Below are 11,490 nucleotides of genomic sequence, written 5' to 3'. Positions count from 1 at the left end.
GGGACCCTTGTTTTTCCTGATATATATTAATGATCTAGACCTAGGTGTACAGAGCAGAATTTCAAAGTTTATGGATGATATGAAACTTGGAAGCATTGTGAACTGTGTAGAACTTCAAAAGAGCAGACAGGTGACAGATGAGGTTCAATGTGGAGAAATGTGAGGTGATTTATTTTGGTAAGAAGAGCATGGAGAAACAATACAAAATAAAGGGCACAATTCTAAAGGAGTTTTGGAGCAGAGGAACCTATGTTTATATGGGCATAGGTCATTGAAGGTGGCAGGACAGGTTGAGAGAGTGGTTAATCAAGCATACAGTATCCTGGGCTTTATTAAGAGGGGCATAGAGTACAAGAGCAAGGAAGTTATGTTGAACTTGTATGAGACACCAGTTCGGCCTCAGCTGGAGTATTGCATCCATTTCTGGGTGCTGCACTTTAGGAAGGATGAGAAGACATTGGAGAGAGTACAGAAAAGATTCACGAGAATGGTTCCAGGAATGAGGAACTTCAGTTATGAAGATAGATTGGAGAAGTTGGGATGGTTTCCCTTGGAGGAGAGAAGGCTGAGAGGAGATTTGATAGAGGTATTCAAAATCATGAGGGGTCTGGACAGAGTAGATAGAGAGCAACTGTTCCCACTCATGAAAGGATCGAGAAGGAGAGGGCACAGATTTAATGTATTTGGTAAGAGAAGCAAAAGTGACATGAGGAAAAACTTTTCACACAGCGAGTGGTTAAGGTCTGGAATGCGCTGCCTCAGAAAGTGGTGGAGGCAGGTTCAATTGAAGCATTCAAAAGGGAATTAGACAGTTAAGTGAAAAGGAAGAATGTGCAGGGTTATGGGGAGAAAGCAGGAGAATGGGACTGAGGGAATTGCTCTTTCAGAGAGCCGGGGCAGACATGATGGGCCGAATGGCCTCCTCTGCACTGTAACAATTCTGTGATTCTGCGGTGAGCAGAGCAGACACACAAGCTCAATGACAGGACAGCTCGGCTGTCCCTGAGTTTCAGCTCCCGGCTCTTACATTTCCTCATCCACACTGTCTTTACTGTGGATGTTCAGGGGTTCCTTGTCGGATCTGAGGACTGTATCCATTCAACATTCTGAGCCAGGAGATCCACACACTCTCTGTTACCAAGATTTATGGGTTATTTATACCCCCAGCTCCCTCTGCTCCTGCACCTTCTTAGAATTGTTCCCTTTATTCTATATTGTCTCTCCATGTTCTTATTACCAAATGAATCACCTAATTTCTCTGCATTGAACTTCATCTGCCATCAGTCCACCAACTTGTCTATGTCCTTTTGAAGTTCTACACTATCCTCCTCACAGTTCACAATGCTTCCAAGTTTCGTATTATCCACAAACTTTGAAATTCTGCCCTGTACACCAAGGTCTCGGTCATTAATATATATCAGGAAAGGCAAGGGTCCCAACACTGATCCCTGGGGAATTCCACTACAAACCTTCCTCCAGCCCAAATAAACATCCATTGATCACTACTCTTTGTTTCCTGTCACTCAGCCAATTCCGTATCCATGTTGCTACTGTCCCTTTTATTCCATGAGTATCTAATGCTTTTTGAAAGTTCATGTACACATCAACAGCATTGTCCTCAATAACCCTCTCTGTTCCCTCCTCAAAAAACTCCAGAAAGTTAGTTAAACATAATTTTCCCTGAAGACATACGGTGCAACGTTGGCAATTCTCCAGTCCTCTGGCTCCACTCGCGAGTCTAAGACACTTCCGGGTCTCTTTAATTTCGAAGGAAAAGTTGAAAAGGGCTGTTCGGTTTTCCTCTGACAGAGAGCGTGTTTCACTCGGGTTAATATAACCCGGGACTTTTGCTGCTGAAATGAATTCTGCAAGGTCCCAGCAAACACACCGGCTCCCTCCTTTCTCCCCTCTTTCTATCGGATTGTTTTACCAGGAGGGGCTCAATAATAACAAACCCCCTGCAGGGAATGACCGCAAATTGAGCATCTAAATGGGGCAAGTGGGCAGCGTTCTAGGTTCTAGGTTCCCCCTACCCCGCCCCTCCCTCCCTCCAGTCCAAGCCCCTCTTCACTTTCTTTGGGACTTTGATGAGGGTGAAATGGGGAAAGTTCCCATTGATGTTTGAATGCTGAATTGCTGCAGATCTCTGCGCAAGCGCGATGTAGCCCCGCCCCCAGTCGGACGTCACAATGAGGAGTGGAGCGCATGCGCATCCTTTCCCCAACCCAGTCTGTGAGGCCATTCACTCAATCAGGGGAAGATGCTTCAAATCAGCTGCTAATGGAGACTTCCCGGGCCCGGGGGAAGGGAACAAACAGCATCTACTTCCAGCAGCCACTGCTTTGGGAGCGTGTCCGCAGATGTGCTCAGAGATTAGCATTGAGTGGTGGGAAGTTGAGGGGGAGTCGGGGAGTGTTTGTAACAGACACTGTGGAGCAGGAGCTGCTCCCGGAACATGGAGTGAGCCGGGGACATGGGGAAGGGAGAGTTCATTCTCGGACAGTGTCTGTCCAGGCTCAGGGAGACACAATGGGAAGAAATCACTATTGAAAATCACTGACAATTTCACCACCCAAAGGAGAGGGAATGTTCCTGCTTTAGTTCCAGTCTCTCACTGTTTGTTGGATTGTGAACAGTGGGGGGAAAATAGCCGCAAAATAACGATGTGGACAGTTAGACAAAGAACATTTATTGCAGACACCAGGTGAGAAGTGTGAAAGGCACATTTTAAATAGTGGCTGCTTGTTTTCTGTTGAAATAGAAATGTGACTGTGTAAAGGTCACTGCTCTATCGGACAGTCCCAGTCATTGAGCAGTGCAGGGCTTGTGTTGTTTCTGAATGTCACAAACTTGTTGTAAAACCACTGCAAACACCTGGTAAACAGAAGCTGAATACTGCAGTACTGCAGTGGAGTCAGACACTGACACTGTTTGTGTTCCTGGTTTTCATTTTGTGATTGTTCATAATGATTATTATTGGGACGATTACATTGATCGCTTTTGTATCTTCTACCTCACCAATTCTTCAGGTATAAGAACAAGAAGTGCTGGAAATACTCAGCAGGTCTGGTAGCATCTGTGGAGAGAGAAGCAGAGTTAACGTTTCAGGTCAGTGACCCTTTTTCAGAAATGGCAAATATTAGAAATGTAAAAGGTTATAAGCAAGTAAAGCAGGGGTGGGGCAAGAGATAACAAAAGACAAGGTGCAGATAGGAGAAGGTCACAGAATAGTTGACCAGAAAGTCGTGGAGCAAAGGCAAACAATATGTTAATGGTGTGTTGAAAGACAAAGCATTAGTACAGCGTGATGCCACTACCAAACGCATCTTCCCCTCCCTTCCCCTGTCAGCATTCTGAAGGGATCGCTCCCTCCGTGACACCCTGGTCCGCTCCTCCATTACCCCCACCACCTCATCCCCTTCCCAAGGCACCTTCCCCTGCAATCGCAGGAGGTGTAATACCTGCCCATTTACCTCCTCTCTCCTCACTATCCCAGGCCCCAAACACTCCTTTCAGATTAAGCAGCGATTTACTTGTACTTCTTTCAATGTAGTATACGGTATTCACTGCTCACAATATGCTCTCCTGTCCATTTAGGAGACCAAACGGAGACTGGGTGACCACTTTGCGGAACACCTGTGCTCAGTCCGCATGCAGGACCCTGAGCTTCCGGTTGTTTGCCATTTCAACACTCCCCCCCTGCTCTTATGCTCACATCTCTGTCCTGGGCTTGCTGCAGTGTTCCAGTGAACATCAACGCAAGCTCGAGGAACAGCATATCATTTACCAATTAGGCACACTACAGCCTGCCGGACTGAACATTGAGTTTAATCATTTCAGAGCATGACGGGCCCCCCATTTTACTTTTATTTTTAGTTTTTTTTTTCCTTTTTTAATATATGTTTTGTTTTTATTTTATTTCATAGTTTGTTCAGTTTGCTTACCCACTGTTTTTTTTTTCATGTTGGTTCTTGTGGCTGTTCAATTTTCAGTCCGTTAACACCCTATCTGTACTAATGCTTTGTCTTTCCGCACACATTAACATATCATTTGCCTTTGCTCCATGACCTTCTGGTCAACTATTCTGTGACCTTCTCCTATCTGCACCTTGTCTTTTGTTATCTCTTGCCCCACCCCTGCTTTACTTGCTTGTAACCTTTTACATTTCTAATATTTGCTAGTTCTGAAGAAGGGTCACTGTCCTGAAATGTTAACTCTGCTTCTCTCTCCACAGATGCAGCCAGACCTGCTGAGTATTTCCAGCATTTTTTGTTTTTATTTCAGATTTCCAGCATCCGCAGTATTTTGCTTTTATGTTAAGGTTTAAGAGTTACTTTTCATTCCTGCAGGCAATTACATGAAGGAACCTGAATGGATGTGGTGATTCCTGGACACAAGGAAAAGTGCAGCGAGCTCGTTCCAACACACAGTAGGTACAGGATCACTCCCAAAGCACAGAGATACTGCCAGCTCATCAGTTCCACTGGAACAAACAAAAGAAGTAGTCAGACATACACTCATGCCAAAGTCGAGAGACACATTTTCAATCCAACAGTCAAACAACGGCAGGAGAGACAGAAGTTGTTTCCATTTCACTCCAATTCAGTACAGCTGACAGGTTGATACATCAATCACAGTCCAAAAACAAACCCACTATCAGATCTCAATAAACTCTGTCACCATGGCCACATTTTAAATATAAAATCTGAAATAGAACAGACAAAATTTAAAAGCAAAATACTGCAAATCTGAAATAAAAGCAAGAAATGGTGGAAATACTCAGCAGGTCTGGCAGCAGCTGTGGAGAGAGAAGCAGAGTTAACGTTTCAGGTCAGTGACCTTTCAGATGCTGCCAGACCTACTAAGTATTTCCAGCATTTCTTGTTTTTATTACAGACAAAATTTACCTGATTGAAAGGTACAGAATGAATGCACGGAGGCTTCAAGGGGATTCGGACAGGCTAAGTGAATGGGCAAGAACATAGCAGATGGAATATAATGTGAATAAGTTTGAAGTGATCCACTTTGGTAGAAAAAACAGAAGGGCAGAGTATTTCTTAAATGGTGAGAGGTTGGGAAGTGTCGATGTCCAAAGGGACCTGGGTGTCCTTGTTCATGAGTCACTAAAAGCTAGTGTGCAGGTGCAGCAAGCAATTAAGAGGCAAATGGTATGTTGGCCTTCATTGAAAGGGGATTTGAGTGCATGAGTAAAGATGTATTGCTTCAATTGTATGAAGCCTTGGTGAGACCGCACCTGCAGTATTCTGTACAATTTTGGTTTCTTTATCTAAAGAAGGATATACTTGTCATAGAGGGAGTGCAACGGAGGTTCACCAGACTCATGCCCTGGGATGGCGGGATTGTCTTATGATGAGAGACTGCAGAAACTGGGCCTGTGTTCTCTCGAGTTTCCAAGAATGAGAGGTGATCTCATTGAAACTTACAACATTCTCACAGGGCGTGACGGGGTAGATATAGTTAGGATGTTTCCTCTGGCTAGTGAGGCTGGAACAAAGGGACACAGTCTCAGAATAAGGGCAGGCCATTTGAGACTGAGATGAGCACGAATTTCTTTGCTCAGAGAGTGGGAAATCTGTGGAATTCTCTATCCCAGAGGGCTGTGGAGGCTCAATCATTGAATATACTCAAGACAGAAATCGATAGATTTCTGAATACTAATGTTATCATACGTACGAACATCCGAATTAGGAGCAGGAGTGGGCCACTCGGTCCTTCGAGCCTGCTCCGCCATTCAATAAGTTCATGGCTGAACTGATTACTCCACATTTCCACCTACCCCCGATAACCTTTCATCCCCTCGCTTATCAAGAATCGATCTACCTCTGCCTTAAAAAATATGCAAAGACTCTGCTTTCACCACTTTTTGAGCAAGAGAATTCCAAAGACTCACGACCCTCAGGGAAAAAATTTCTCCTTATCTCTGTCTTAAATGGACGACCCCTTAATTATAAACTGTGACCCCTGGTTCTAGATTCACAAGGGGAAACATCCTTTCCACATCCACCCTGTCAAGACCTCTCAGGTTCTGATATGTTTCAATCAAGTCGTTTCTTACTCTTCTAAATTCCAGCTGATACAAGCCTAGCCAGTCCAGTCTTTCTTCATAAACCACCCCCCCCCACGCCCCCCATTCCAGGTATTAGTCTAGTAAACCTTCTCTGTACTGCCTCCAACTCATTTACATTCTTCCTTAAATAAGTAGACCAGTACTGTACTCAGTACTCCAGACATGGTCTCACCAATGCCCTGTATAGCTGCAGCATAACCTCCCTACTTCTGTTTTCAATTCCCCTTGCGTTAAACTATAACATTCTATTAGCTTTCCTAATGACGTGCTGTACCTGCATATTAACCTTTTGTGATTCATGCAGTAGGACACCCAGTTCCCTCGGCATCTCAGAGCTCTGCAATCTCTCACCATTTAGATAATCTGTTTCTTTTTTATTCTTCCAAAGTGGACAATTTCACACTTTCTCACATTATACTCCATTTGCCAGGTCTTTGCCCACTCACTTAACTTATCTATACCCCTTTGTATCCTCCTTATGTCCTCCTCACGAGTTACTTTCCGACCTATCTTTGTCTTCAGCAAATTTAGCAACCATTCCTTCAGTCCCTTCATCAAAGTCATTTCTATTAATTGTAAAATGTTGAGGCCCCATCACAGATCCCTGTGGCACACCACTCGTTACACCTTGCCAACCAGAAAATGACCCATTTTTATGCCTACTCTGTTTCCTGTTAGCTAGCCAATCTTCTGTCCATGCCAATATGTTACCCCCTGCACCATGAGCTTTTATTTTCTGTAATAACCTTTGATGTGGCACCTTATCAAATGCCTTCTGGAATCTAAGTGCAATACATCCATTGCTTCCCCTTTATCCACGGCACATGTAACTCCCACAAAGAACTCCAATAAATTGGTAAAACATGATTTCCCTTTCACAAAACCATATTGACTCTGCCTGATTACCTTCAATTTTTCTAAATGCCCTTTAAATGTCTTTAATAGCTTCTAACATTTTCCCTAAGAGAGATGTTGAGCTAACTGGCCTGCAGTTTCCTGCTTTCTGTCTCCTTCCCTTTTTGAATAAGTGAGTTATATTCACTATTTTCCAATCTAACAGAACTTTCCCCGAATCTAGGGTATTTTGGAAAATTAAAACTAACGCATCAACTATCTCAGTAGCCATTTCTTTTAAGACCCTTGGATGAAGTCCATCAGGACCCGGGGACTTGTCAGCCCACAGCTCCTACAATTTGTTCAATATCACTTGCCTGGTGATTGTAATTTTCTTGATTTCCTCTCTCCCTTCCATTTCTGACTTACGGCTAATACTGGGATGTTATTTGTATCTTCAATAGTGAAGATCGATGCAAAATATCTGTTCAATTTATCTGCCATCTCCTTATCCATGATTAATTCCCCAGACTCACTTTTTATCGGACCAACATTCACTTTATTAACTCTTTTTAAAATATCTATAGAAACTCTTACTATCTGTCTTTATATTTCGAGCTAGCTTTCTCTTGTCCTCTAATTTAACCTTCCTTATCAACCTTTTAGTCATTCTTTGAACAGTATATAAATAACGGCAATCTTCTGACCTGTCTCCCATCTTTGTGCAATTGTAAGCTTTTTCTTTAAGTTTGATACTATATTTAACTGTTTTAGTTAAATATGGTTGGTGGGTCCCACCTTCAGAATTTTTCTTTCTCGTTGAAATGTATCTTTTCTGTGCATTCTGAAATATCCCCTTTAACGTCTGTCACTGCATCTCAATTGACTTATCCCTTAACCTGATATGCCAGTTCACTTTAGCTAGCTCTGCTTTCATGCTCTCATAATTGCCCTATTTAAGTTTAAAATACTGGTCTTGGACCCACTCTTCCCTCCCTCAAACTGAATGTAAAATTCATTCATATTATGATCGCTGCTACCTGGGGGTGCCTTAACTATGAGGTCATTAATTAATCCTATCACATTGCACAATGCCAGGTCTAGTATAGCCTGCTCTCTGGTTGGCTCCAGAATGTATTGTTCCAAGAAATTATCCCAAAAACATTCTGTGTACTCCTCATCGAAGCTACCTCTGCCCATCCGATTTTTCCAGTCTGTCTGTAGGTTAAAATCCCCCATAATTATTACTGTACCTTTCTGACAAGCTGCCATTATTTTTTTCCTTTATACCCTGTCCTACAGTGTGGTTAATGTTAGGTGGCCTGTACCCCACTTCCAAAAGTGATTTCTTGCCTTTTATGATTTCTCATTTCTACCCAAACTGCGTTACTTCTACATCCTGGTATCCTCAACTTAGGTCATCCCTCTCTATTGCGCTAATAGCATCATTAATTAACAGAGCTACCCCTCCATCTTTTCCTAGCTTCCTATCCTTCCTAAATGCCATGTACCCTTCAATATTCAGGTCCTAATCTATGTTGTCCTGCTGCAATGTCTCTGTAATGGCTAACAGATCATACTGATTTATTTCTATTTGCGCTCTCAGTTCATCTGTTTTGTTTTGTTTCGAATGGTACATGCATTCGGATGCGGAGCCTTTAGTTGTGTCCTTTTATTGTTTTTGTGACCTGTAGCCTTATCTGTTGATTTACTCTTAGATTTGTATGCTCTGTCCTTCCTGTCACAGTCTGTTTATCATTTCCAATATTCATACCATTCTCTCTTGCCTTGTCTCTACTCTTTGATTTACCATTGTCTTCCCAAAGTTGATCCCTTGCCCCTACTATTCCGTTTAACGCCCTCTCTACCTCCCTAGTTATGTGGCTAGTTATGTCAAGGGATACGGAGATAGTGGGGAAAAATAGTGTAGAGGTAGTTGATCAGCCACGATCTGTTTGAATGGTGGAGCAGGTGCGATGGGCCGATTGGCCTCCTGCCCCTATTTCCTATGATCCTACGAATCTCAATAATGTACGTCAGATGTTAGACCGAGCTACACATTACATAGCAGTCAAAAAGTCCCACAAAGATTAAGACTGAAAGATAAAGTATCAATTCCATTACTACAAAGTGAAGGACTTGGAGCTTGCATAGCAGCCCATGCATAAGATTGAAAGTTAACTTTTCATTCACAATCGTTTTCACAGAGCTAAATATTGAATACCAATCCACAACTCACAATGTACAGCTATAAAATAGAGAGAGAGAGACAGAGAGATCACTCAGACAGCAGGAAGCAGCGTGAGTGGAGCAGACAGGAGCCCAGGCCACCGGAGTTTGAAAACAAAGTGAACTGTGACATAACAGGAAAGCTGCAAGGTGATTGGTTGTGAGTAACTGCTGTTAGGGATTATCAATAAATAGTTAATACACCACCGTTCGGGTGGGTGCATAAATAGTTGGGTTATAGCGTCTCAACTCTGGCAGACTAAAAAAAAAACAGTATAAATTCAATATTCATAATAATGAACAAGTGAGTAGCTGAGTATTATTTTTTGAGTAAGGTTTATTTTAACTGGTGAACTGTATTGATTTTTAGTAGGATTTATCAGTCCTGGTAAGGTTTTATTAATAATTCTAAGGTGTTGTAGTATTGGTAAGGTTTTTTTTTAAGCAGTAGCAAAGGGTCAACTAATAAATAAATGAATGGTAGGGGTGCTTCAGCTTCGAGAGTGCACCTCCTGTGCTATGTGGGAGCTCCAGGATCCTTCCCGTATCCTGGAGAACCATTTGTGCAGGAAGTGTGGTCAATTGCGGCAGCTTGAGCTCTGGGTTTTGGAACTTATGCAGCAGCTGGCGACACTGCGGTTCACTTGAAAGGATGAGAGCTGCATGGATAGCATGTTCATAGATGTAGTCACCCCACAGCTTAACAGTAAGCAGGGAGAGAGGGAATGGGTGACCACCAAGCAGTCAAAAAGAATCAGGCAGGTACTGCAGGACACTGAGTGCATCTCACTCTCCAACTGGTATTCAGTTCTGAATATGGAGGACAATGATGCTTCCCTGGGGAGAGCAGTCAGAACCAAGTCCATGGCACCATGGGTGTCTCAGCTGTAAAGGGGAGTACAGGGAAGACTGGAAAAGCCATAGTGATAGGCGACTCAATAGTCAAGGAAAAATGAGGCATTCCTGTGGCCGCAGATGTGAATCCAGGAATGGAGTGTTGCCTTCCTGGTGCCAGGGTCAAGGATGTCATTGAGCATCTACAGAGCATCCTGAAGGGGGAGGATGAACAGCCAGCAGTTGTGGTCCACATTGGACCCATCGACATAGTTAGAAAGAAGGATGTTGTCCTGCAGTCAGAACTTAGGCAGCTCGGTAAGAAATCAGCAAACTTGCCATCAAAAGTAGTAATCTCCAGATTATTCCCAGTGCCACGTGCAAATGAGTACAGGAATAGAAGGGTAACACAGATGAATGTGTGGCTGGAAAGATGGTGCAGGAGGGAGGGCTTCAAATTCTTGGGACAGATCGGATGGGTTGCACCTGAACAGAGCTGGGACTGAGTTCCTTGCGGGACATTTTGTCAGTGCTGTTGGAGAGGGTTTAAACTAGTTTGGCAGGGGGATGGGGACCTGAGGGTAGACTCAGATGGGACAAAAGCTGAAATGAAAATGGAAGGCAGAAAATTAATGTCTGGAAGACAGAGGAAACAAAGGTTAGAAAATTAAAAAAAAAAAGTTTGGCAGTGCTCAAGGGTATCTATTTTAATGCAAGGAGTAGAGCAAATAAAGCAGATGAGCTGAAGGCACGGAGAGACACATGGCAGTATGATATCATAGCTATTACAGAAACATGGCTGAAGGAGGGACAGGAATAGCAGCTCAATGTTCCTGTTTACAGGGTTTTCAGACGCGATAGGGAGGGGGATAAGAAAGGAGGGGGAGTGGCAATTTTGGCCAAAGAAACTATTACAGCTGTGAGGAGGGATGATATGTTGTAAGGTTTATCAGATGAGACTATATGGATCGAGCTAAGGAACAAAAAAAGTGGCAATCATAGTACACTGAGTGTACTATGGACCCCCAAACAGTCAGTGGGAGATAGAACAGCAGATATGTAGGCAAATCTCTGAGAAGTGCAAGAACAATAGAGCAGTAATAGTAGGGGATTTGAGTTTTGTGCAGTGGCAATATCGTAGCTAATGAGGTTTAACCGAAGCGTGATTATGGGGAAGCTTTGAGTAAAATGGCTATAACCAATTTTCGAGCTTCGGGCCAGGGAGTGCGCAACACAGTTCGGGTGTTCGTGACGGACAAGGAAGGAGATGCACCGGTCGATCGCACCTTCTTCATCAAGAAAATTCTCTTCGATTGCTGCGGATTTCAAGCGACGGACGTCTTCTGCCTGCAGGATTTCCCCAGCAGTGGATACTTCGAAGTGACGTTCCGGAACGTGGCGGGATGCATCAAGTTCCTGAAGGCGTTCAAGGAGAAAGGGGACCGGGCTCCACTGTCGATCCTCACAGCGGAGCCGCTCTTCACGCTTCCGTCACAACGGGACCG

General features: G+C 43.5%; 1 pseudogene; it reads left to right on the top strand.

Moving 5' to 3' along the window:
- Nucleotides 1-11,100: 11,100 nt before the first annotated feature.
- Nucleotides 11,101-11,157, top strand: LOC137365043 (U4 spliceosomal RNA; annotated as a pseudogene).
- The last annotated feature ends 333 nt before the right edge of the window (nucleotides 11,158-11,490 follow it).

Source organism: Heterodontus francisci, unplaced genomic scaffold, assembly GCF_036365525.1.
Source record: "Heterodontus francisci isolate sHetFra1 unplaced genomic scaffold, sHetFra1.hap1 HAP1_SCAFFOLD_43, whole genome shotgun sequence".
Taxonomy (NCBI): domain Eukaryota; kingdom Metazoa; phylum Chordata; class Chondrichthyes; order Heterodontiformes; family Heterodontidae; genus Heterodontus; species Heterodontus francisci.
This window is presented reverse-complemented; position numbering and strand designations above follow the sequence as displayed.